The sequence below is a fragment of the Larus michahellis genome, chromosome 7 (genome assembly GCF_964199755.1).
Source record: "Larus michahellis chromosome 7, bLarMic1.1, whole genome shotgun sequence".
Taxonomy (NCBI): domain Eukaryota; kingdom Metazoa; phylum Chordata; class Aves; order Charadriiformes; family Laridae; genus Larus; species Larus michahellis.
Window position 1 is genome coordinate 47,191,639 of NC_133902.1, and position 24,689 is coordinate 47,216,327.

General features: G+C 45.3%; 1 long non-coding RNA gene across 3 annotated transcripts in view; it reads right to left on the bottom strand.

Moving 5' to 3' along the window:
* Positions 1–1,065: 1,065 nt before the first annotated feature.
* LOC141746410 (uncharacterized) overlaps positions 1,066–24,689 on the bottom strand; it is a 56,919-nt gene continuing 33,295 nt past the window's right edge. The window contains exons 1-5 of one of the 3 annotated variants that reach the window (XR_012588345.1): positions 22,646–22,688; positions 22,448–22,558; positions 12,592–12,673; positions 6,471–6,648; positions 1,086–1,198 (exon numbers count right to left, since the gene is read on the bottom strand). This is a non-coding gene — a long non-coding RNA (uncharacterized LOC141746410). Of the gene's footprint in view, positions 1,199–6,470; positions 6,649–12,591; positions 12,674–22,447; positions 22,559–22,645; positions 22,689–24,689 lie in introns of those variants that run through there. The other 2 variants (XR_012588343.1, XR_012588344.1) reach the window with 2 other exon arrangements.

The window sequence follows — 24,689 nt, forward strand, 5'->3', positions numbered from 1 at the left end:
AAGAGGAGAGGAACAGCGTTGCAGATGTTACTCACAACATCTGGAGCAGCCAAGACAAAGCACAGCTGGGGCGGCAGGCAAGCTTTTGGGGTACAGGGAAAACCAGCAAACAGGAGCTGGGGGAGCGGCAGCCCACAGACTGGTATGAATATCCTCCAGCCGGGTTGCTCTTGACTAAAAGGCATAGGATTTTCCATTAGTTGTCCAAAGGAATTGGTGATATCTGTTCAACGCACTGATTTTTTGCTGATGCTTGCAAAAGGAATGCTCTGGGTGCCCATATTGCGATACCTGAGCAGCTCCACACCTTTTTTCTTTTGTTTTCTCTTCTTTTTTTTTTTTTTTTAATCCTGACAAAACCCTTTTGAGATTAGGGATTATTAGCCCCATTTTAGCGATGGGAAACAGAGAGGGCTAACTTTAAAGGTGTTTTAGCACCGGCATAGAGAAAGTTATTCAGCATCAGTGGAAAAGGTGCATGGAGCACACCTCTGCATTTTAAGAAGTTAACTTCAAAATCTGGATCAGAGCATGGAGAAAGTTCATTTTAAAAGGTGTATTTGTAACTTTTTCATCTTTACTTTTTCAGGTTCTGAATTATAAAGATTTGTAATTAAACAGACTATTGAAATTCTACCACTATCTAACAGCGAAGCAATCTGACAAGTTGGGGGGAGAAAGGCTTGTGAGAAAATGAAATTTAAAAAAATAAATAAATCCGTGAACATTTTCCACTTCATAGCTACGAGTACTTTTGGCCTTTTCTCAGAGGAAAATAATAACCCCACGCTATTCCCAAATTATCACTTTTATCACCCTGAAAATCATGGGGTTTATCTATTTGACTAAAAACTATAGGACTGCACTTTGCGGAAGAAGTAGGTCGGATTCCAGCCTCTAGACCAGCAGCTGCGCCCCTTTGGAGGCCATGCATGGAGAAAAGGGGTTAGGGTGGGCTTTCCCTCTCAGGATGAACCGACCACTGCACCCCCGGGTCCCAGGCGAATTCCCAGGGCAGCGTCCAGCCATTTGAGGATTCCGAGGGTGCCATGGACCTCTCCTTACCTCCAGCCTTCCTCAGCGCCACCAAACTGCTGCCGGCATCAAAAGCTGCCACAGGGCCACGAAGAAACTCAGTTGTTGGGAAGAAGAGTTGGGCTTTTCCTTCCAGCTGTATCAGAGCTGAAACTTTTTTGTCCTGGTGCAGAACAAAAATACGCAGCTTTATTCACAAATCCTTAAACCCCTTGTGGTGACCATGTAAACCTAAACCTAATCCTTATTCCAGGGAGGAAAATGCCCCCGGCCCAGCGCCCGTCAGTCCCACTTTGGGATGTGCGGAGCAACAGCAGGTGGAGCTGCGAGATCAGGAGTGAGGGCTGGAGGTGCCTGGTCCAGCTCCTCGCTGCCCGGGGGGAAAAGAAACATGTGGTTTTGAAGGGGAGCTGGAAAGTGTCAGCTCAATGTGGCCTTTTGAAGCTCCCCCTTCCCTGCCACAAATTAAGAAAAGGAAATGTTTGTTTCGAATCCAGGAGGAAAGGCTGGGAGGGGGCAGAGCCTGCTGGTTTTTGCAGAGAAGACGGATGCTCCGAGGCTGGGACATGGTGTTCAGCTCCTGGCCCCGCTGCCACCACAGGCTTCGTGTGCAGCCTTGCCCACGTCACTGAGGGAGACACCTGAAACGGCCTTTCACCATTTCCCAGGGAACTTGGGCAATTGCCAAGCAAACGGACTCCGGAGTGTCCCTCAGGCCCTGTCCCCCTCCTTCCCCTGGCAGCCCCCCAAGATACCCTCCACCCTAAAGCCTCCTGCAAAAGCTTCCAGCGGTAGCTAGTATTCTCCTGCTCATAGCCAAAAGGCAGAGCCACAGCTTACCAAGGGCTTTTCAGTATTCCCAGGGTCGCCTCCCGGGGCAAAGCTGGCGTTTACCAGCCCGGAGTCACAGGAGCACAGGGCTCTGGTGCTGGCCCCAGCGGCCCCAAAGGTGGTGCATTACACCTTTAGGTGGGTTATAAAACTCCCTTATGAAGTCAGTGATTACAATTTATGTAAGTTTTATGGACACGGAGTGTTCTTTGATGGTGTTTGGGTCATGGGAAGGAATAAGGAGAGAGAGGGACTGATGCAAGGGTGCCCACACCAGCGAGGCCAGACTGACCCTGCGACAGGTGAGGGGTTCATCCACCTCCCTGCCAAATGCTCAGTGTACCAGTGGCCCAGGTTGTGAGAGATTTTATAGAAGAAATAAAGCAGTAACTTCAGTGTAACAAGCTCACACACAGCCCTCCTTAGCTTAATTTTTAACTGTGAGGGTGACAATCAAACCAGCAGAACAACTTCCACAGGGAGCGGGTGGATTTGTCATCCTCAGCGGCTCAGATCCACGTCCTCCTGTGGGGTTTATCTCAGGGGTGACGAGCTCACCTTCTGGGGCAAGCCTTGCATCTGACACCAGCGTACGCAAGAGAGTTTTAAAAGAAACACATTTAAAGATAAAGTATATTCATGCTGTTAAATTCAACTTGTTGCTTCTGCAATAACTGCAATGCAGTTACATGTACGCTATGCTGAGCTATTATACCATCCTAAGAGCCTGCACCAGTGTTCGGCGCAGGACTGGATCCCACGCTGAACTATCGGCAGCCCTTACAGACCCTGACAAGTTTGGATAAAGCTGTTTTGCAGGCGAGGTCCAGATTAATCCCAATTAACATCTCATTTATGGACTCAGGGCAGCCGAAACAGGAGGAGTTTTTGGCTCAGGGCACATGGGAGCCACCATATGACTGCAATGGCTCCTCCTCGCTTTCACATCTCTGGAGTGCTTCTGCCACATGGTAACAGTAGGGAATGAGCTATTTGCTCCACAAGCGTAACCACAGGCTAACATTGCACGAAACACGTAGGAATAAAAATAAAAGCATGTTCTAACCATGTTGCAGCTATTGTTCTTCGGCAGGATTTTCATCTCACGGCAATTTTTGAGGGAGTTGAAGTCTTTGTGGTTTCTTGCATTTGGGGGGAAGAAAAGAAAAGATCAAAGTACAACACCCTCTGAGATCTGGCCTGGGCGACACTGTCCCCAGATCACTCGGTGGCATGCGACACTGTAGCCTGCAAAACAGGCTTTAGCAAGGCAAGATGCGTGAGCAGCTCAGTGCTGGCTGCTCCGCCATGGGGCTCAGCGCAGGACGAGGCGGGTAGTGGCAGCTGAGCCCCCCACAGCACGGTGGATGGGGCAGCACTGTCCTGGGCAAGGCCAGAACACTGTCCTACAAAGCCTATTCTTCAAGACTTCTCCATGAAGGACTGCACGGTGACCAAGGAGCCTCTCAGCCTTGCAAGGGAGGTAAGGACATCGCACGGGGTCAGCAGAGGAGCTGCGTGCCATGAGCTACTCCCAGCAAACCCACCTGTCCACCCAGCTGCTTGTGCTACAAACCTCACAAACCCTGCAAGGCCCCGAGAAACCTAACCTAAGATCAAAGTGAGCAGGCAGTCAGAGCAGAGACCTCCTGAGGTCCTTCCAGCCCAGTTTATTCCATGATCCTACCTTTTTGCACCATGGGAGGTTATCCTGGGCCACCTCCATGTCTTCCTGTGCGCCTCCCACAGAGGCTAAACCACCCTGTGCTCCAAGCCCTGATGCAGAGGCTCTGCAGCCAGATTTCTCACAGTATTCAGCTTATCCCTTCTGCTGACCCAGGTGGTACAGATCATCGCCTGAGCTGTCAGAGGACCTAGAAGAGCCATCACAGCTGACTCAAGCCCAGCTTTCCCATGATTTCTTCTCCCATTTGTGCCAACACCAGCAGAAAAAACCCACATCTACCACCAGCGTTTTGCTAGAATTGACCAAGCTGATGCAGAAAGCCCAAGACTTAGCTCCTAAACCCCTGTTAAGTTTGCAAGGCTGAAGCCTGAGGGAATAGACGTTGAAACCCTTCACACTGCAGCCTCAAGAGGCAAAGCAGAACTTTGAGCCTGGGAACTTTGATCGCTTTGGTAAATAACGAGGCAGGAATTGGGAGACTGGAGAAAGACTCCCCTGACATCCTGGTCTGCCCATAAAACGAAGAATAGGCCTTACGTTTAATAACTTTGCATGTTTTATGACATTATTGTCTGTAAACCTTCTTAGTTTCCTTAGTAATCAGAAAACCAACTCCTTTAATAGAAAACACGGTGTACTCTCCATGAGCGAGTACAAGAGTGGAGAACGAAAATTGGTCTCCTATGCAAATAGTTCAATTATAATCAAAAGCAAACACTGAAAAAGGTCAGGTTCCCAAAAGGATGTATGTTTACATTATAAATAAGGAACTTGGAAACAGGAACAATATGACAGTTTTACTACTTGGGAGCTGTGACTTGCTAAGGTAAATAGCAGTTTCATGAGGGGACCTGAGGTGCAGCAAACTCTCAGTGATGGCTCTATGGGGTTTTTTTGGTGGGAAAACTGGAAAAAGGCTTATTCCTTCTTACAAAACCATGAGGCTGACCCCAGATAAGTGGACAGGGTTTCCTATTTGGTGTTTGGCCTGGGTGTTTGCTTAGTTGACCAGAAATCAGTGCAAACAGCTCTGAAGAAAGCAGAATGTGTCACTTAAACTGTTCGCTGAAGATAAAATAGTATCTAAGGGTCCAAATCCTTAGGGATGAGGAGAAATCAGTTCCTTGTAATTATTTTTTAACTCCTTTTTTTTCCCAGTCATGGATTGTTAGTGCGGTCTAGCTTTAAGGCATTGGAAGTTTTTTTGGAATAACAAAATCAAAACCACTGAATATTTTACTATTTATAAGTAATCTGTTACAGGCAAGTAATGGAGTCCTACTATAGCTTTGAATTAATGTATAACTAAATGGCTAGCCTAGCACTGTTGTGTTGGTTTACATCCGGGAAGGCTTTAGGCAAAAGCAGGGCCTGATGTGGATGGTTGAGTAACACAATATAAAGAAAGAGAGCCTAACACAGGAAGGAAAACAAGCCCAGTATAGGGAATTATAAATATAAGGCAGGAAACATATAAGGAAATATCAGAAAGCTTGATCTAAGGGAAGACAAACATTTCCGTTTGTCACCTCCCAGGAGGTGCCTCAAGTTTTTGGGGCTCCAGGCTGAGCCCACAATGCACCTCCCAACTCCCACCTGTGGGAAGAGATCAAGGCTAGAGATGATCTACCATGAACACCATCCAGGTATGAAACTTTCAGCTCAAGAAATGTTAAAATGAGGCCGAGAGTGCCCAGCAATGAGCCATGGCTTCTACTGCACTCTGAACACGAGGGTGGCACTTTCCTTGTAGCCATCTGTGCTTACTCTAACAGACCCACTTGGAAAGGATGCTCCTGGACAGCCCTCAAAAAAACCCACACAACTGTTGGAGAGATCTTTCAGGAATTCCTTGCCTTCTCCATTTTAACTTGGAAAATTGGAAGCTCAAAACCTCAGTTAATTCTTCTCAGCCCCTATATTATTGTACCTTGAGGCTTACAATTAACAATTTCAGAAAAAAAAGGCATTCAGTTACACATTCAACAGAGTAATAAGTCACATCCATACAGTTTTGGTAAAGTTCATTTTGAGACTGGGCATATGCCTACACTCCAGCCACATACTGACTGCTGAAGGCCAGGCAGCAATCTCCCTCATTTTCAAGGTGCAGAACAGTTTCAGCTCCAGATGAGATGGCAAGCATACTTGAGGGGAAAAAAAATCTACCTTTATAATAAGACAAACCCCAAACCAGCACACCAGATTCCCCAAAACTCTGTTGTATGAGAGCTCCCAGCTCCCCTCTGGAGTTGCACTGAGCTTCAGCAAAGGTTCAGCAGAACTTAGCTTGGGTTTTCCCTAGTTATAAAATAAAATTTTGTATTGGTCTCAAAATAATGGATTAATTTTCTATGAGAACACAATCAAAGCTATTGAATGCAGGATTTCACCACTTTATTTGCCTTTCTACAACAGCCAAAATTTGGATCACTTTTGTGTCTGCAGCTGAGGACCTCAGCGACTTGCCTAGCAAAGATAACTGTAAAACCCAAATAAATAAATTGGACTTGTCAAAATTGATGAGATGTAATTGAAAAGGCAAAAACCTCAAATATTGTTAACTCCAAACCACTCTTGATCATTAGTTAGTGACCACTTCCCACAGAAAGAGCATCATGCCAGCAAAATCAGAAAAAAGGGGAGATGCACCTTTGCGTTTTGAGAGATGTTAACAAGAGTTCGTTACACACAGGTCAAGAAAGCAGCCCTTTGATCTGAATAAGACCTTCAACAAGCAAAGGTGGAATGAGCTGCAGCTGCAGATGCTAACAGGATAGCGCTTATCCTTTCCAGAGCAGGGAGGAGGGCAGAAATTATTCTGAAAATCACTGCAAACCTCTAAAAGAGATCTAAGAGTCTCTGAGCTTACAGTGCAAGAGGAGAATTGACCACCATTACCAAAGAGAAGTTGTACCTGTGATGCTTTGTCCTGAGGAAGGCAGATGGAGCTGCTGCCGCCCTCCTACTGGCCTGACTTCCATGGGCACCAGGAACCGTGCAGCAAAATATCTCCCAGGGAACACTGAGATGACCTGCCCAACATGCCCGTGTCCACGAGGTGGTAGGTTGACAGCTCTTGATGTGGCGATATACTTTGCAAAGCATAACACATGAGCATTACAGATGATTAATTTTATCAGTGTATTTTCAAAGTGTTTTATATCAAAGTATTCTCCAAGCACCTTCGCAACCATTTTAAAGACGGAAAAACTGAGAAACGGGTAAACCAAGAACCTTCACTTCACTTCTGATATACCAAGTCAGATATATTAACCGATTTCAGTGTTTCTTTGAGAAAAACTGTCATACAAATGGATATAACCAGTATCAAGTGACAGAAGGAGCCCATGTAAATTGGTGCCTCTAACTCCTGAATCAATTGCCCTACCCTCAATTAATCAGGACAATCCATTTTTTTCAGATTTCCAGTTCACTAAAATCACATCAATTATTGCAAACTTTCGTGAGCGCTCCCAAAGCTGACCATAATTTCCATTTCCAAACAAGTGCAACAAGACCTAATGTGCCTCTTGCCTAAGACCGAGCTTCTGCTAGCGTTGTTCTTTTACCCGCCCTAAACAGTCAGGGTATTTTAGGCTGGGAGAGGAGCTTGGCCCAGATCCATCTCTGCTTCCAAATGTATGTCCAGCTTGTAGCTTGGAGTGACTGCAAAGGTAAAAGGACACCAAAAGCCATATGTCAGCGAGGCTCAGCGCCTGCCTCCTCTGCCGTTATCGCACGTGCCGCTGAGATTTCGGCTCTGCCATCAGCTGCCTCTGGCACATCAGATCAAACCGCTTCTTTGCCCAGACGCAAATGTCAGGAAGGGAGGGAGCACGCACAGGCCAAATCTGATTTATTGTATATGTGGGGTGGTGGGAGGGACCTGTGAATACATGGAAACCCAAGCTCTGAAAATACCCAGAGGAAGAAAAAGGATGGCCTGAAGGGCTGAGTAATAGCTGTAAGAGGCTAAGGAGAACAAACAGTCAGACAGACATGAACAACCCTGCTCCAGACGAAAGAGGGATAAGGGAAAGAGGGATTTTGCTTCCAGAAGGAATAAATTCAAAGTGAGATTCAGCGAGAACTGTGGAGCAGAATCTAGGTGACAGCAGTCGTTTACTATATGCTTGTATAGACTTCAGCAGGACTCTGTTTTCTTCTTCTCCTCCCCTTCTACAGGTTACCTAACGTCGCTGTGCAGCATTTATCAGCTGCAATCCCAGATCCCTAGAGGTGACTGCACACCAGCAGGGTGAATGTGTGCACACAGCACATTAAATATATACCTCTCCCAAAACAGTCTCTTTCTATACATTAACTGCTGATGCAGGCTGGCTGCAGAACGTAGACATCTGTGTAACACTCAGGGCTGGTGCTGCACAGCCATTTTAGAAGCTTGAGTGAAGAAAAGCACAGATGTTTTCCAAAATCCTGCAGGACATTTTCCCTGTTACCAACAGCTGGGCAGGCTTTTGCATGGTAACATCACAGCAGACAGTAACGCAGAAGAAAAGGAAAAGTTGGGGCCTGAGCTGAGCTGCCAGCATTCCAGCCAGAAATGTTATTTCAATAAGGAGCACAAATGCAGATGCTATTTCTGGGCAGAGCAGAATGCCTCCCCACCAATTTTTCATAGGCTTCTTGAGTTTTCTACCATCTCTCCCATAATAAATGAAGTTATTTGTTCACGTGATCTTTTGCTACTGTCGCAACAGTCAGGAGAAAAAGGAATTGCAAGTTTCGGTGCCTCTCACACCCAGGTCTCCCCGTCTGACTGCAGTCACTTGGTCTCCACGTGTAGTGGAAGGTCCGTAGCTCACGGTGGGCTCTCCACCAGCCAGAGCGGTGGAGGTGCTGGAGTCAGGATCTGACTGGGAAGCCCAGGACCTGCTGCCCACACATTGTAGTCGCAGGTGCTCACAAGCAGCAAAGCTATTCTGCAAACGCTAATGTTTTCACACACTCTGCCTCTCTCCATTGCACAGGCAAAAGCTTGCCAAGATCAACATGTTTCCTGAAACGAACCAAACCTGAAAAAACTTCCCTCCAGCCACGCGATATCAGCAGAACCAAAGTGACCCCTCTCGACCAGGTCTTCAGCATTCAGGGGAATGCGCAATGTTTTGCCACATCGTTTGAACAAGTTTGTTTCAAGAGGTGTGCGGAGGAGGGAGGGACAGTCGGGCTAATGGGCTTAGCTCGTTCCATGCAGAGGTGTAATTAGAGTGAAAACCAATGTATATCTCTCTGCAGTTGTACTCATGGGAAAAAAAAATAACAGGAGGAAGAAATGTACTTTGAGTGTTGTAAACCTGTATTGTCACATCACCACAGCTGCTTTCCACCAGAGAAAAAAAACATCATAGCAAGTCAGTGTGGACAAAAGCTTTTTGGTTTTGTTTTTTTTTGTAATTCAGCCTGTCCTGCAAACAGACAACAAAAAAACAGAGATTGACCGGATTTGTGGGAGAGAAACATAGGGAACTCAAAGCTACACAGTGCCCTTGGGCATCGCTCTCTTTCTGGGCTTTTCTTTCCTCTTCTCCCTCAACTGCTCTCAGTCAAGCCTTATATAAAGCATCTTAATGCAAATATTCACGTTGTTAGTCTATATATTGTGCTAGAACCTAGAAGTCCTGGATCACAGGCAGTGTCCTCCCTGGGACCGGTGCTGTGGAAATGTGGAAAGCACAAACTAGTTCCTGACCACTTTTGAAGTAAAATCTATCCAACATGAAAAGTTTTGGAGGGCCACCCCAGTACCTGCAGAGCACAGTTGGAAATAACCTGTATTCCTTATCTCTAATCCGTGAGATCCGTAGCCAGAGCGTATAGGTCCAGCCAGCAGAGCTGCTTTTCTGGCCACGCCACGTCTCTCTGAGATTTGGTCCACTGTCCAAAGTGCTTCTACTCTCTGTTTTAATTGAAGAAAATGCAAAGAGCGCCCCAGGCTCCGTTTGTACCAACCTGCAAAGCAATTTAGTTATAGTTTAACTCCTGCTTGAAAAGGAGGTCAAGAGGTGAAGCCTACGAGCCAAGGAGAAGTCCTCCAGCAGGCTGGTTACTGGGTGCACCACGTAAAATCAGCTACGCCATCTCTAAGCATAACCTTATGATTCATCACGTGCAGAAGCCTTTGGAAATTGTTGAGGGTAACTATTGTTCCTGGAAATACCAGATAAATTGGGTAAAAATGTGAAGACTTTCGTTGTATTCATTACGTGCTTTCTCCCACAAGACGTGGTACTGGGGAGCCCAAATTTTGCCCCAAAAGACGCTGAACTGCCAGGCCAAAGCTTGCAAGAATCTGTATGCCCTCAGCTCAAAGGCACCACATGTTTTCACTCTGCCAGGGCTTCTGGGACTCTAAAAAGCTTCTCAGGCATCCGAGATACAACATTACAGGCTGTGACATCCCTCTCCCTGTTCTCTACAAGCAGAGAAAGTGCTGTTGCTTCACACAGGTCCCAGAATGTGTTATTCACCTTGAAATGCACAGAAGACATCAGACAAGTGAGAGCTTTAGCAGTGAGTCACCTGCTGTTGCAAATCTTGTCTCATTAAAGGGGAAAGGCACCACGAGTGACATTTCCTAAAGCAGGGGACTGCCCAGAGAAAAGCACGGTACCCACTACAATGCAAGTGACCTGGGTAAAAGTGGGACAGGCACATGTGGTGGTACTTCTGCAGGATGCCTTCCAGCAAGGGACATGTGCTGTCCTCATCCAGCTACAGCTAACAACAGGGCATCGAAATTCCTGAAGTTGTGAGGGTCGAGGCTTCATTTTTTATCTGATCTCACACTCCTCTCACCTTGGTATCTCAGCACAATCTCAAGCTTTTCTAAGCAAACATTTCCACAGAGCAGCAATGGCATGTGCTAACTCTTTCCACTTGCCCTTTGTAATTCCCAGGGTTGCAGGCGATTCCCCATTCAGCAAGGCTGAGGAGGCCTTGCCCCAGAGCCGAGGGAAGGCTCCTCAGAGGGTATGACCAAGCCAAACGTGTTTTTCTCTCTCCTTTTCCCTGCGGTGATGGTTCTGCCCTGCCCTTTCCTTCCCTCAGCCCAGTTAGACAAGTCAGACAGTCTCCAGCCTGACCTTGCTCTGCCTCCCTTCCCACCTGCGTATTACCTTCCAGCATTTACAATGGCACAACAAAAATGCAAGTCTCCAGAAAAAGTGTGTGCCCGACCCACACCTGCCCATGGATCCTTCTCAGATCCTGTTTTCAGAGTTGGATGTAGATATCTCAGTAGGCTTACAGCATTCGTGTGGCCTTCACCCATGTTATTGCAGAGTGAGTCTACAATCCATGGAAAATAATGGGAATTTGACATTCATATCTGGATGGCTTACAAGATACTTTTACATCTCTGAAGAGCTATTGAGCTTGGGAAGTAATTGTCATTCTAACTTGCATGTAACTGGAAGATTTCTCCATCCATCCTTCTCTGAACATCTGGGCAGATCTTCAGCTGGTGTAAATCAGTGTAGCTGCGCTCAGTTACTCCAGCTGAGAATCTGGCACATATGTCTTATAGCTCTTCCATTATTAAAAACACACGTCCTCTTTTTATGTGAGCTCAAATATTTATATTATGTTCTTTGGATAATTTTACTTTTTTTGGTGCAGATTGGTCTCCTCCAAAGAGATGGGTGTAAGTAAAACTGTTGCAGCCCTTGAGCTTTACACAGTCCCCGGTTTCTGTGTTTCTTCTGTTTGTTGTTTGCATCGTTGTTTCAACGATGTGAAGGGTACATGAAAAAAATCCATGTATGGGAAAGGAACTGATGGAGGACCAAAAGCTGTTTACAGATGAAATGCAAAGTACTTAACGGGGTTAATGCCAGCAGAGCCAAATAAGGCCAGTTGAGTTACATGGGTGCCACTCTAGAGTTGAAAAGCAGACTTTGCACATTTCTGAATCTTCTATGCCAGGTCACTACATCGGAATATATCCATTACCATCGAGATAACGGACCCATGCTCATTTACATCAGAGGACAAACTGGTCACTTATCTATATATGGAAATGTATTCATCTCCCTGAGATTACCCCACAAATTTGTCTTTAGTCTTAGGCCACGTGAAATTGAATTTAAAAGCTCTTTGTCACCATAACACCCCAGTTCCTCTAAGGATAAGACCCAAGCTCCAATGGTCTTCTGCAGCATCCCTGCCCCTGTAGCCATGAGGGAGTCTGGGGAATCTTTTTTCCCCAGCTCTGAACTTCTGCATTAGAAGATTTTTTTGTCCTGACTTTCACTGCTTTTTACATTATTTGATGGCCATCCCTTGAGTACTAGGGCAGACTTGTTTGATGGCTTCTGAATCTTGACTGCAGTTCATCACTGTTTTTCACAATGGTTGCTGAAACAGCTCCATGTTAACTACTACATAAATCTCCAAACGCAGACAGTTTGGAATCCTCTGCTGTGTGACTATAGAGTTTTTCCTTCCCATCAGTCACACTAGAAAAGTTATTAAAACCAGTGTTTTTAATAAAGCCCAGAAAGTTATGTATTTCCTGTACATGCCTGGCTAGAAAAAGAGGCTCCTTTTCAAAAGTGCCATATGCAAAGCTTATATCATCTGCCAAGGAAACTATACCTGTACTCAAAGCAGCAGGAGTGAGTGAACTAAAAGAAGAACCTGTACATATTTCCTTTACCAACCACCCTCCAGCTGGTGCAGAAAAATTACTAGGAATGAGATTTCTACGCATTTTTAAATCCCACAGGATTCCTCTGTCAGCACGAGGAAAATCCTATTGCAAAAATCCTCTCCATCTTGTCTTGTCTGCCTACAGAATGAGCTGGCTACAAAACGTGGTTTACTTGGTCTGTCGCAACATCTGGAAGTCATATTGACACATCCAAGCAAATGAGTCGGAGACCAGCGAGTTATGTAAAGAATGAACACGTCTGGCCGACCCTTTCCCAGACACCGCATTATCAGGACGGGAGATAAATGGAGCCCAACGGGGAAACGCAGGTGCAAGGAAAGGGTGACAGTGGTACACTCACCTTCATCACATCAAAGGTCCTGCCTTTAATTTGTGTTCAGAAGGACAGCTGAAAGTTCATACTAATCAATACACACGTTCCCCTGCAGGAGGTTAAGGGAGATATATAGAAATGCTGTTATAAACAATTAGTGGGGTAATAACTCCTAAGCTTTTTTTTTTTTAGCTCATCAGCTGAGATAAAGAATGGTCCGCTCTATAGGGAGACTTTACTACCCTAGTAGTCATGGCTGCACCGAAGTTGCTGGTGACAGCAGCATGCCTTGCAAATAAAGCTCTGTTTGTAAATGGGATTTCTTCCATAGCAGCTACTGACTGGCAGAATTTACATATTTTCATGCTGCCTCTTTTCCCAGCTCAGCATCACACTGCAAACGGAGACGCTCCAACTTGAACGGTCTGGCACCAGCATGAACTGCTTGTTATCAGCAGTTGTCATTTGGTGTTGTCAATTTTACATCTTTTAGGTCACCAAAGGGGTGTTGCCGGGCTTGTCCTATTGTCTGCCTTTGGAGGCCACCAGAGCAGCGCTAATCACAGTTGCCAGGCCTGGGATGCTGGCATGCTCCAAAACATCATACAAATTCTGCCCTACCATCTGATGTGTGGTTTGATGCACAGATGGCATTGGTGAAATCCCTCTTGAATGCACCAAATATTTGTCAATAGCAAGTCCACGCCTCAGAGCCATCCAACAAATTGGAGTACGCTATTGCTTTGTTGACCTTTAATTGTTGGGGAGTTTAGTGCCGCATTGTTCACAAACTCTGCATGATAACCACTGAAAGACATGCTAGGTCTCCTACTTCGGTTTTGCAGCTTTTCACTAACTGTGCCATTTGCCACTGCCCTGTCACCTATCAGTGTCTGAGTGACATCTCCAGGGGATGGGTGGCTGCTCCAGGGAAGGACAGCTAGCGCAGTGGAGGCAGGAGACACTGATTCGGTTATGTATGTCACATCCCCACTGGCACGAGGGAAGTGCTGAAGACCTCAAGAGCTTCTGCAGAAGGTAGCAATATTGCTTAGAGTAAATAGGTTGCCAGGAAAGCAATTGCCTGTGGTTAGATAATACACAGAGTTATCACCTGGCAGAGGTCAAAACCTGCATCTACAACTGGAAGTCTGCCTGGCACCCTGTCTCCAAATCAGCCCCTCCAACAGAGCTAGTTGAAGATGTCCCTGCTCATTGCAGGGGTTGGACTACATGACCTTTAAAGGTCCCTTCCAACCCAAACCATTCTGTGATCTCATGGGAGGTAGTGCAGAGCCAAAATCTGAGACGACAGCCAGATTTAATATAAATTGCATCCACTGTGGTTCACTGTGCCTGTGCCCTGCTACCTGTCCTGCCTTATTCCAAAGAAGTCTCCCAGGAATATAAACTGCTCTGGTAGCATCAAACTGTCCCAGCTACTTCTTTCTTGGTGCAAGATGGGAAGGGGCCAGGACCTACATGGGGAAGCCATAAATTTTCCCCCAGGAAGGATCAAGTCACTAGAGCAAGCACCGGGTTGATTGTAGAGCCTCTGGCTAAACATAGTTTGGGGTTCAAGTTATTTATCAATGGCTTTTAGGGTATTGGAGATAAATCTGACTGAAATTATAACATGCAAATTTGGAATTAGGAACCAGCTCCTGCCCCTGAAATGCCGTCTCTGAATCAGAACCGAGAGCAGCATTCAGACAGGGGAGCAGCTGTCCCCCGTGCAGGCTTCCCTTGGAAAACACACAACGGCAAATCGATTGACTTACAGTGTAAAGGTATTTCCCCATACAGCTGCAGTCACAGAAAGGAAAGTACCTCGTTCCTGGGGGTGTTACAGAGAGCTGATTGCTGTTCATGAAGAGCCCACAGGCACCAGCTGCTAAGACAGGAGGCGGGCAGGCAGCCTGGCTGCAGGGCCGACAAGCGGCACTGCCCCTCTGTACATTGACCGAACCCACGTTTGGCCAGGACCACTGTGTTATAGTAGGGAATAACTTAAATTTTTCATATCTGGAGGAAGCAAGGAAGTACTTTAAAGTCAGATCTGGGCCTCCAGTACATAGCCCAAAATGCAAACTGCAGGAATTTCAAAGGCATCACTCCATGGCAGCTACCCATGTCTAGTTATTGCACTGGACTCAATTCAGGTCCCATTTCAGGAGCCCACTTAAAGGTGAACGGGGGCCAGAAATTCAACCAATACCCTGAAGATCAGAGATCAAAGAGCAAGCGCTGCATAAAATACAATAAATTCCTTCGGTCAGATGAGGAATGGGCTGGTCTTGATTTGACACAAACAGTTGTAGGGCTTTGTTGCAAACTACAACCATGCAGGTATTTCATTTGTTTTCACCCTTGGCTGTTATCATCTCTCCGGAGCTGGCTCAGGCAGAACCAGGTCAGTTGGTTCCAGTCTAACCTTTCAGGGGAGGGGAGGAAGGAGGGACCCCTTATTTGCACTGCTAAGCAAAGCCAATCTTTCTATCACCATCTGCCCTGCTCTTTTTCTAGACGGCTTTAAAAAAAAAAACAAAACAAAAAACAACAAAAAAGAGTTAGGAAGAAAAAAAAACAAAACCAAAAACCATACCCCACCCAGCCTGCCTCCACTACATAGCTGCTCTAATCAAAGGTTAAAAATGAACTCAGGCCAATGAGATGGAAATAGAGAATAAACATGCAGAAGCATCTGAGATTTACTGCTCAGATAGGACTATTTTCCATAGGATTTGACTAAGAATTCCTGGCAGAGGAATGGAAGGCAAATCTCTCTCTGTCCTTTGAATGGAATGGGGATTTTCAGGTCTTTCTCTGGCTGAGTAAGTGCAGGCATGTGCAGCTTTCTGTGGATGTGAGAGATGTAAATACCATGTTCAGCAGTCAAAGGTTCAGCGTAAGCTTGCTGCTTTCAGAGGATCTGAGGTTTAAACAAAGCCCGTAAAGACAGCAGGAGCCTTCCTTGACTCAAATGCCTGATCCAAAAGCTCAGTGAAACAGCAGGTCATCTGAGTATGGAGGATTTGCTCATCCTGAGTTTGAGAGTATTCATTGAAATTTATTATGAAGTTTATGAAGAACATTGAAATAATTAGGGCCAAAAGGTGCAATTTTCCCTTCTTCTCCTTTATTTCAGCTGAACAACTCCAGGCCTTAACAAATTCCAGCTCTGCAGCCCAAAAACACAGGACATCTCTCTCAGTAGTCGTAAATGCGTATAGCTCTCAGTATATGCCAAACCTGTTTTTATGCAGGAACTGTTGTCATTAGAGCAATAAGCCTTTCCCAGTCTGGGAATGCCACACATCCCTAATTGACATGTCACACAGTCAGGTCATCCTTAATTAAACCCTGTATAATTAACTGTGCTTCTCATGCCACTCCAGGCACCTGAGCTGGTATCTCTGCAAGGTGTTGTTCTAAGAGACATGGATGTACCCGTCTGCTCCATGCTAGCTTAGGTACCCCCAAAAACCCTGTACAGCACAGACTGATCTTGCTCCCACACACCTCCGAAGAGGAGAGATGTCCCGTTGATTCAATCAGCCACACGGAGTACAACAGCCTTTACGTTTTCTAAGTTCACATGAATACATCAGTCAATTTATGCTAAAGTTGAGCAGAGGGACAAGAGGAGGATGGCTTTGGACTCAACATAAATTTTGTGTTAGAGTAGGGTAGAAAAGTGCCTTTTTTTCCCCTGTGATGCCCACAAGGAGCAGCCCATAATATTGTCTGCGAGGACCTGTTGTCACTCTACTGACCTGTTTATTGAAGTCAATCTTACAAGCCTACTTGCCGTTTTATGACCTGTGTATGTGGACTCCCTCTCAGGAAATCCTGATCCCTAATTTCTGTCCACTGAATGGTGTCCCCAGAATAATTACTTCATATAATAGCCTGCCCCGCAGCAGGCACGGCACAAGTGCAGAGTATGAGACAAGCTCCGTTGAGCTAAACAGCCCCCACACCCTGAATAAACAAAGAGGGGAGTAGAGCCTGTCCATTGCCAGACACTGCTCTGTCCCCAGCTGGCAAATCATTCACTGCTGGCCTTCACTTAACCATATGTTCCAGCACTGACATCGCTTGAGGAGTATCGGCAGGGAGACGGCTTTCAGTGTACCTTCTTCCCCTAAAATACTGCTTCTTATGGTGGCTCCTGTGGAGGATGGGGATGGCAGGTACTGAGAGGGGGCTGCTGAGGGGGCAACATCCCTAGCTTGTGCACCAGGGATCGGTGCTGAGAATTCCCCGATTCTCTCGTTCCTCCTGGTTTTTGTACCTCTGCAAACAATACAGGTTACTTTGCTGTGCTGGGGGGACTGAGGAGAAACACTCCCTCCAGTGAAACCTGGGGACATGAAAGTCATGTTGCAGTGTAGAACTGTTTACCCGACAGGGTATGATAAAAAGTATCCAGTGTTGGAGGGAAAGCTGTAAAGAGCCAGGAAAACTGGCAAAAAAATGCCAAGGGAAGGCTCCACATTCTAAGCTGACTGCATTCTCCTTGAAGCACGGAGACCCAAGCCCTCAACTGGTGTTAACTGGTTCGGTTACATCATCCATTTATCTAACCAAATTCAGTGTATTCCTTGGGACTGCATCGTGCTTGGCAATAGCCTCCTTGTTCTATATGTGCTCTCAGCTAGCACAACCCACGTTCGAAGGCTGAGATTTCCAGCCAGAGCATTGTTTGAAGTTTGGGGTTTGGAGGTGGCTCAGCAAGTGAAACATCCCACATGACTTCAGATCACAGCAGTGGTCAGAAGCAGAACTGTGCACGCTGGCTGTGCCTGAGGAAATCCAGAGCAAACAGAGCAAGCGAGCCAGACCTTGCTGAGATCAGCAAAGGGAGGCTATGGCTCAGTCTTTTACAGTGCACTTACTACGTGGCCATCTGGGTACATCAAGTAAAGAGAGGGCGGGAGAGAGAGACAGACTACTTGGATGCTTTTGCTTGAGCCATAAGAAATCTTTCACTGTGTTACCACCTTCCCTCAATGTATTAAAATTCTTAATATGGTTGGTCCTATCAAATTGCCTAATGGGGTGAAGAAACCTCCTAATTTCAAGACACAGTTGCATCACAGATTCACAGTGAGACCTTGAAGCTGTTTGAGGTCCTAATTCTTATCAGTGCACCCAAATTCCTATTTAGGGACCTAAATATCATTGTGAAATTTAATCCAAATTAACTACCTATTTTCAGACCTACTGAGCCAAATACGGAACTAAATATCCCTTTGAGCCTACAAGCAGATGGCTCATCCTTTAATCACGGTGGATCCATCCAGCTTCAATGGGACATGCAGGGAAATCCAGGCAGCAGGTCTCATCTTCCCACACCTGGGATTCCTGCACAAAGAAATGTCCTCACCTGCAGAAAGCTCAGTTTGGATTTCCCCTGAAAGCATAATGCCACCCAAGTGCCACACAAACTGAGCTGAAGAACAAGCCTGCTGCACCTCCTATGCCCATCTCCCAGTTAAGCAGACAGCAAATCCATCCAGCAATGCACCTGGCATTTTGCATTAAGCAAAGGTGGGGACAATGGCAGTAGTTTGCTTTTGCCCCCTCTTTGCACATGTGCCCTGCACACAAAGCTGCCTCCTCCCATCTCCATCAGGTGCTCAAGTTCATGGACTGAGTCCAGGCAAGGTTTGATTTGAGAGCAACCAAGATTCAACCCAATGGACATTTCAGGCCAACATTCACTTTCCATGACCCTTAGCAGGAACCATTCCTCTGCTCTCCTATAAGAGACAACTCTGACTCACTCCAAGGAGACATCAGCCTAATCCTGTTCCCTCTCTTCCTGAACACTAGCAGGTCCAGCAGCAGTTCACACCCTGGCTCAAAGCAGTCCCATTCTGGACCACAGTCACCCCTTCCAGTTTAACTCATGTAGATGTTGTGTCACCTCCAGCTCTTCTTGGTGATGCAGTTTCCTCACCTTTAGCTCCAGCTTCCTGGAAATGTCCTGCCTTTTTCCCCACCTTATTCCTAAATTACAGCGAACCAAGAACGTTTTCTTGTAGATAAAGAGCTAACCCAGATTCTGCACCTCCTACCCCAGAATTAGAAGTGTCAGCAAATGAAAAGCTGAACTAAGGAAGCAAGTACAAAATTCAGGAACTAGCTAATTACAAAAAGTTGCTAGAAAGTTTTGACAGAATTTTGGAAATTGTTTTAAACACAAGAAAGCTAGAAGAACTTAATATCAATAAGCACAACCAAAGATTATTTAACACCAGAATGGACACAAGAGCTACAACACAAGCACCCGCCCTTCATTGATCCTGTTGGAATCCAGCTTCTGTTCAGGTCTGCGTCCTCAGGGACACCTTTGTGTTGCTCTGTAGCCTGTTTAGCCTGAAATCAGGAGCCTTTGTCCTTATCAGTCTGCTGTGCCCGATAATAACCTTCTTGCAGCACTGCTTTCTTTGTAACGTTTGTAACAGAAATTCAGTATTTAGTGGGCATTATGAAAAGAAATGTGAGTGAACAAAAAGATGCATGAAGCACTAAGGCTACAGGTCCTGTAAGGAAGCAATGACCTGAAGAATCTCTTTTTCAATTTTAATGTAGAGTAAATCTTTAAATTTGCATGAACACGTGAGTCCTCACATACACCACTCAGCAAAGTTTTTGGGAGACGCGAGGGCAGGAAGAGCATCGACACACACTTCTGAGGTGTATCACCTTGTCTACAACAGCTACTCCATGTTCACCCCAAAACATCTATCTATCCATAATGTCTATCTCCTACTAAGATCGCATTTGGATAGCCAGAGATCATCCTTTTGCTCCCTGACGGTATTTTCTTTGCTGTCAGCCCAGCAAAAGAACCAGAGATCTTTCTGCATGGTTAGGATTCCTGACAGAAGGAAAAAAGCCCTTCAGCATATGTCAAAATACCTAATAAAGGAGGTCAGTATCACAGTTCCCGATTGACAGATGGGAAAAGATGAGAAAGGGAGGTCATGCCTATCCTGGTTTGAAAGAGCAGGTTTGAGCAGCTGTAGAAAGCCCAGATGCCTTTGCCCAGGGGCACAATAAGCTGCTGTGTGTGCCTGGGTGGATGAGAACACGCATGCCCTGGGTGATGCCTCAGGCACGGGTCACTGGCTGGTTGCACAGCAAATGCGGATGGCCTCAAGGCACACATTGCCAAGCAGATAGCTCAAAGACATCCAACAGGCCAGTTCTTGGAGCTGAGAGATGGACTTCAGACTCCTGGTCCTGTTCTGTCTGTATCGTTCTGTCTTACAGTCCACAGACAATTAAAATACCCCCAGCTAATCTAGAGAGGTTGCATTTTCAAGAGACTGATATTCAGTCTCAGGATAATGTTTCTTTATCAGCAAAGAGGCGGATCAGAGTACCCAGTGCCTGCGATAGTGACATTTTCATCAATATATTGAGCGACATACAGAGCGCAAAGCAGGGGATGGGTGCAAAGACAGTAAGTGTACCCTGCAGAGGGTCTCTCATTCTCTGTAAAACCAACCCTCAAGATATGTGTATTGTGGAACAATGGGATTTAGAGGAACAAATAGGATTTACCAGAAGGCTCTTTTTTTTTTTTCTTGTCTTGCCTGACTCTGGTATGTGCTACAGTATGTGGTGGCAAAAACTGGGCCATAGTATAAGATAACGTGCTCCAAGTGCTAAAAGGAGCAAGGACATCTGCAAAAGGTAAAGTCTGATGCGTAAACAGCAGAAGTTATCATTTAGATATTCTGATAGGAATTCTACTCATCGCGAAGACAGTCAAATAAAGCATTTGTTTCAGCTCCAAGCAATGCTCTTTACCTAAGTCCCTGATGGATAAGCTACAAGGAATTGCTCTAATCATAACGACTATGGGTTTGTTGTGGAGGCTTTGAAGGCACATAAGAAATCAGACTTTACCAGACTTCAGTCCTACCTGTGCTAATGCATGTAACAAAGACACTAGTGCTACTAAGAAACTAATGCTATTGTGATACAGACATTTCATACAAGTTGCCAGTCCTATTTCCTCGATATAAAGCGCTAGAAATATGTGTATAACACAGATATCAGATGTGCTACAGGGATTGAGAGTTCATCTGGTGTGAGCAACTCTCATTCCTTGGGCGGGTTCTCTCCTTGGATGAATCACTTTGGACAAAAAGTCCTAATCATCCACCCCAAATCAGATAATGTTCTTCACCTGGCTGCAACCACATGCTAGCTCTTTCCCGCACTGAATTCATCAAATTACAAGTGATTCACCCACTACTGTAACTGGTACAAGTCCAAGTGTAGAGGTTACCCTGAATCAATGCAATATCCAAGAAAATTAAAGAATAAAATTATTCTTGAGTTGGAAGGACAGTTATCGGGACATTATTCACATAATTAGGACAAACCAGCTCAGTTTTACTAGTTTTAGTGCAAGAAATGAGTCCTCTTACTCCTTCATCAAGGTGCCCTTCACTATTTCATCGACAAAAATGCCAACTTTTTATATAACTTTGGGTGAATCTCAAAGGATTGGGTTAAACAATCCAAAACTTGGAAAGGTTGTCCAAGCTATTTGACCTTCTTACGTCTGTAAGGTCTGGTACCAAATACTTAGTCATTTACATTCCCAGCCAAAAGCAGAAGCACAAAGACCTACACAGATGAAAAACAACGTGGAGAAGGGCATGCAATGGCCACTGGATCTGACTACCACGCTGACTCTACAGAACTACAGAAGTCAGCAGCCACCATTACTTCTCTTGTGACAATCAAAGTGAGATTTGCACACTAGAAGACACGGATGCGACTGCTACCAAAGTCAAAGGGCTTTTCCAATTGGTTTCTGCCCCAGCTTTCTTTTCCAAGCCAACTCGATCTTTTTCGGAAATTACTCGCAACTTTCTTTAAGGATTCCTTTGGGAGATGAAGTTTTCTAGGCTAAGATTCAACCCAAAAGGTTTTAATTTTAGCCAAATTGATTTGACCATTTTTGAGTGGTGAAGGAATGGAAGAAAATACTTTTCCCATATGTTCCAGTCAGAGGAATATGTTTGCCGAGAAGAAAGAATCCTTGAGGAGACAGACGGGGAGAGGGGGTAAATATCTCTAAAGGATAAAAATATTCCCAGACACAACACCACCATGAGCTAAGCCCTAACCTTGCGTCAAAGAACACAGCAGCAGTGGCATTTGCGTTTACACCAGCTGAGTATCTGGCCCATAGGGATAGAGAAGAAAGCTTTCTATTAAAATTTTGGATAGGACACATCAGAATCTAAACAACATGGAAAAAGCCTCGTATGTTAACCCCCTTCTTGTTCTTTCTCAAGCCAAAAGCCAGCATATTCCAATGCATGGAGAAGGCAAGCTGTTGCAAGCCCTGCCTGGACACGATGAGTCCCTACAGTAAGACGTCTCTGCCCAGACCTTCAGCAAGACTCAGGACCCCCCAAGGATCTGGTCTCATTAACCACAAGGGATCACTAATGGCTGTGTGTGCCTGGCTGCTCAACCTTTCTGGGTCAGACCAAGCTTCCCATATCTCCACCTGTTGCTTCTTAGCTAAAGTGAGAAAATATTAAGTCCAGGAAGAAAATGGACAAAGTCAGTGGTGAACAATACTCAAAATTAGAGTTGCCCAAATCTTAGCAGTTCCAGTACGAGGGAAAGACAAACCTTAAAACTGACAACTTCCAGTCCTGACTATCAAAGCCCATGGATCTATGCTGTAAGACAACCCATGCTGCAGTGCTAATTTAGGCAGAATTCATAAGGCTCAAGATATCCCATGTGAGACAAGAGAGCCAGGTCTCACAAGAACCCAGCTGCACAGCATGAAGTCCAGAAATTCAAAAACGTAGTTTATTTCTTAACTTACTTTCAATAGAGCCTCCAAGGTTTTCCAGATTCTTGGTGTCATGCGTCAAGCCCAAGACATTTCAGTTTCTTCAACTTCCAACAAGGTTTTCATCATGAAATTGCCATGGAGCTGTGGATAAAAGAGGCCCTGGAGTCATGAGCTGCACACTCATTTTTATTTAATATCATCATTATTAAATACTCGTCTCATAGGTACCTCATTAAGATTACTAGGTGTTACGCAGAAGTGTGAATTCTCCACCTCAGAGAGTTTACAATCTATAAAGATGAAAAACAAATAAAGGAGGAACTAGGCAAGGATATAAGTAGAAATATACAATTCAACATCAGCTGGCAGTGTGAAAATCCATAGGTATACTAACTAGTACCTATGAATAAACTCCTTCAGTACCTCCCCCTGGCTGTTGCTAGTCTAGTGGTTTTTTTACATCGGTATTTATTACAGATGTAGACCTCAGAAAGAAAATAAATGGGTTTGTGCTCTGTTTCTTTCAGTCTCCTTTGAAGGCCTGCCATTGATCTCTGCTGGATGCAGGCTCCTTATAAGCACTTGAGCGCAGCTGGAGGACACCGAGAATGCTAGTGAGTGTGTGATAGGACACAGGTGAGTAGGAGGCAGAGGACTAGGTAATGAAGGGGAGAAAAAAAAAAAGCAAACAAGGTCTGAAAGGCAAGCCAGAGACCCTCAGACATGGTATAAGTAGAGAGAGAGAAGCAATAATGGAAAAGTAATTGCAAAGGGCTGTAACACCAACATCACAAATCAGCAGATCTTCTTAGTGATGATCTAGCTTCTATACCTTTAGCAGTAATAGTTTCTGGGAGGTTAGATGAGAAAAGAAAAGCTAGAAGGAGGCTGAGAGGAAGAGAAAGTTGAGAAAAGGAGGAAGAAGAGCACTTTGAACATAATAAAAATGTTGATATAGGTTATATGTATGTAGCAAAAAAGACAAAAGAGTCACGTAAGCTGAGCAGTAGCCATTTAGTAGCCAGGAAGATGGTAAAAAGCCAATGGGTTGGTATTTTAATTCATAGCAAAGTTTAACTGTAGGTGATCTACAGAGGTCCCTTCCAGCCCCTATCATTCTGTGGTCAATGACGATGAATAATCGATTTATATTCCATGCCACGGATGCCTGGAGACATGAGTGTCCGTAGGAAGATAAAAGTAGTCTATTCTAAAAATTTCTCCGATGTAACCCTATCAGCATGAAGAATCAAGTGCAGATAGCTTACAAAAAAAGCCCTCTTGCTGGGACAGTTTAGGCCGAGTGATATAACCCATCCAAATGAAGGGATTTTTATCATCTTGCACTTTACACAGAAACATTTGCCAGCCCAGCTCCACTGGATGTGAACTTACCTACCTATTGCTGGCCCATAGCATAGGTAGATTCTTGCAAAATACACCTATCTCAGGTCCCAACCCTGCAACAGGATCAGAGAAATGACATTCTTGGAAAGGTTTCCTGTATTGCGACCTGCTAATTTGCCTGCTGTTGTCAAATCTCAATGATTAAATACATGAGTTGCACCCCCTAAAAGCTGCATGTTTAGGTTAAACATGGTGGGGTTTAAAAAAAATGTTCGGTAATTAACTGCCTTTTGTTTAGGGTTGTCACTTGTGCAGGTTAAAACTTCGGTTACAAATAAAGCTGATTTTTTCCACCCTGGGAACTGCAGCTGGTGCCAGGTGTGTAGGATTAGGGTATCGCCAGAGCAGAGCAGCACTGCAACGTGCACCCATGGCAGCACCTACAGTTTGCTCGACCAGCCACCCCTCCAGGTCCAGCCACCAGTGAGGACAGTGGCATTGGCCACACAAGGGACAGACCCTGAATCTGAATGCGGTACAGCCCTCTTTCCCAAACAATTAGAGGATTCCTGTGCCTGGGTCACAGGGTCATGACTCTAGAGAGGGCCTGGAGCTCCTTATGTGACTTTGGCTCCTTATAGGACCCTATATGAGCTTGGTGTTGGGTCTCAGTGCCCAAGTTCCCTATCCTACATAGGTCCCCACTGGTCTCTTTCAACTATTCAGAGCAGCTGAATAGTATGTGAAACAGGTTAAGGTAAGAGCTTCACCTGCAAACACAATTCATTCATGTTTATAAATGCTCTTTCATTTAATTCAACAGTATAATTAATTTTGGTCCGGAATAAGCACACTGACTTGCGGACAAGCAGCCAGGTACTGAGGTGCCATGGGCAGTACTTTGTTCCTTCAAAAGTTCTTGGTT